At 43.6% G+C, this 3,068-nt stretch overlaps 1 long non-coding RNA gene across 1 annotated transcript; it reads right to left on the bottom strand.

The window, feature by feature from the left end:
- Positions 1-286: 286 nt before the first annotated feature.
- LOC308592082 lies at positions 287-1,647 on the bottom strand. Its single transcript, XR_014010359.1, has 2 exons — positions 1,607-1,647; positions 287-511 (listed from the first exon to the last, which is right to left on the bottom strand). It is a non-coding gene; the product is annotated as an uncharacterized lncRNA (long non-coding RNA).
- Positions 1,648-3,068: the final 1,421 nt, after the last annotated feature.

The raw sequence follows: 3,068 nt of genomic DNA, 5'->3' as shown, positions 1-3,068 counted from the left end.
TGTCTGGGAGAAATTCAACAGGTTACCCTTTTCTCCTAGGAGGTTCAGTTCTGGAGAAAAGCTTCACTACTATGAATCAAACTATCGGCGTGGACAGACACGTGTATATTTTTGGGCCCAACAATTTACCTAAAAAGGGGACACCACTTTGAATATGACATGAAGCATATGCAATTGTTTTGCAGAGCTGTTTCTTCTTTTCAGAGTAGGTTGGAGGGCCCAGTATGTGGGGGCACCTCAGGATAAACATCTTGTAGGTTCACATTCAAGACACCAAATGACAGGCTTGAAGCCCACAATTTATTTGCAATTGCTGAATTTTGACAGGTTCCTTGAGGCAACTGGGGTGACTGCCCATAAAATCAGGGATCAGGGCTAATGGAACACGGGAATGGAGTGGAGGTATCAAGCAGTGAAGGTGTGCCTTTGAGATCTTTTGGTGAACCTGCTGAGCATCTGGGTTGATTGCAATCTGCTTCTCAGTTTTCTTCAGCCATTAACAGCTCTGAATCTGTTAGTAGAAAGTAGAGGACATGTGATTAATTTCTCTGAAAGATCAGCCCTCAAGAAAGCTGGAATCACAGAATTAGAGAGCTGAGAGGGTCTTTGGAAGTCAGTTAGTCCAGTCCCTTTCATTACAAGCATCCCCAACATGTGGTTTCTCAAAAAAGGTGGGGCAGAGTTGCTCTCTCACTCCGAAGAACAACAGAAATTTCACCAACAGAAATCGCCTCCTAAAGTTCTACCAAAATTTGCCCTCTTATAACTTAAGCTGTAAGATCCACTCCTCTCCTCTGGGGCAGCAAAGCATGATTCTTTACCATCTTCCAACTGACAGCCCTCCATGGATATAAAGAGTGCTCTCCTCTCCCTTTCACTCTTCCTTTCTCAAGGCTAAACTGTGTTGTTTACCTGTATACAACGTTAGTGCCAGTTCAAGTAGGCCCATTGAAATGAAAGAAAATGGCTTACATTAATTCCAGTGGCTCTATTCGGAATATAAATCAGTTGGATATGACTACATGCTTCTTGGGTCTCTGCTCATCCTTATTGCCCTCCTGCAACCTTCTCCCAAGTCCTCTATTGATTGCCTTCTCATCTACCTTGAGCAGTATTCACCTTGTTGAATATCTGAGCAAAAGATAGACATTCAGCAGCTCAGATACTTCCCATCATGGATACTTCTTTGTTAGCAAAGTTACACCTGCTGAATTCTTGTCCACTAAAATTAAAGGAATAGGAGGACTTGGCATGGACAGAACAGCCAAAACAGAAAGCCATCTTGACCAGGAAGTTGCCAGCCTAGGTGTCCCTCTCACTGCCCAAATCACACTCGAAAGCCCATGGAATGGATTGATGTGTGTGGTTGGCCTTAGTTTATGTGTAATGCCTGAAAAAAATTTCCCTGCTCTCCCATGTGCCCTCAAGACAAGATGTTAGTGAACTATGATCAAGACCATAAATGGTGCGGATAGCATTTCTCAGTGAAGAAGGACTTTTAAATAATTCATTGGAGGAGAAAGGAAAGCTGCCAAAGCACAGAGACTATCTAAAAAGCTCATCATCCTTTTGCTCCATCCCCCAGAATCTTCCAGTCCAAACGAACCTCCTCTGCTCAGATGCTGTTTATTGTCTTCCTTGCCAGGGTAGTAAACACAAACACAATCTGGCGGCCTAGAAGTAAAAAGAGATGTAGCTTAAGATCTGAGTATGAATCTCCATGTCATGAATGAACCAGTTCCCAGGGAAGATCTACAGTCATCTAGAGAAAGCAGGCAGGAAGAGATAGAGTCAATTGCAAGTCAGGGGATTATAGTGTGCCAGCGAAGTACAAAATACAGAGACTAGAAATGAAAGCAGTTCAGAGGGAGGAAATGACCATGGAAGAGCATTGTCAGAGAAGGGGAGGGAGCTGACCCCTTGTTCCCCAAGATCTCGGCATCTGTAGGAAACACACACACACCCTTAGAAGAGAGATATTTGGTTTAAAGATGGACGGCTGTGATTGCTGCTTGGATGGAATCTGGTTTTTCTTGCAATAAATCTTCTTTTTAATTAACTACGCTGGTTGTTACCAAGACTCCTTGACATGCCGGTACATATTTAAAATGATTGAACAGCTATTCAGCTTCCTCCACCACAACAACCATGCCTCTGATTCCTGGAATGTTTGTTTGGATATCAGCAGAAGCAACTACCCTTAAAATTTATCCAAGGGAATTCATGACACTTTGTAAACAAGAATGAACTGTATCCCATCTTCATCATCCTCAGAGTAGTCTGGATTTGCATCAATGGACATGACGAAATAGATTCCATGAATCTATGCCCATTATTTATTTACTGACTGTCCTTTGAGGTGGACATAGGCTTACAGTGAAATTGACATCCATCAAATTAGTAGGTTTGCAGGTGGATTAGCCACAATCTTTCATTGATGCAGAGTGGTTGATTGTGCAATGACACCAGCCTTCCTGAACGCACAAAGTGCCCTCCAGATGTTTCACACTACAGCTCCAGCCAATTTGGCGAACAGTCTGAGGTGTTGTAGCATCCAAAGAATCTGAAGGGTACCAGGTTAGGGAGCATGGAGCACACTAATAACGGTGATCATAATGATAATAATAGAGAATGGAGAATAGCTTCCTGCTTTGAGCACACCTACGTCATAAACAAGGAATGTTCCTGGGACTTCACAAATCCCCACTATCTCCCTTTCCTTAGCTTTAAAACCAGGAGAGCCTCTCTACCCTTTCCCTGCTGAGGAATTTCCAGAAGGCCAACTGGGTGCCCATTTCTGTGTTCCTGAGACTCCACCCTCTTTGAAGTACTCCTTGTGGGACTCTGGCCTTCCTTTGTTTCAGATTTTATGATCTGCTACACACCAGTCTGCCATGCCTCTCCAGGTACAAGGATGTCCTCACCAAGCATCTGAAACAATTTCCTTTCCCTTTCATACTTACTCACTCGCGTCACATATCTGTATGCAACCTTGGGCCCTTGGACAGCTCATGAGTGCCAGAACAGACAGCAAGATCACAAGATGCTTCATGATGGATGGAGAGGGC

This window comes from Podarcis bocagei (assembly GCF_964188305.1).
Source record: "Podarcis bocagei genome assembly, chromosome: 7".
NCBI lineage: Eukaryota > Metazoa > Chordata > Lepidosauria > Squamata > Lacertidae > Podarcis > Podarcis bocagei.
Note: the sequence above shows the minus strand (reverse complement) of the source record. Positions and strands in the feature narration are given on the sequence as shown.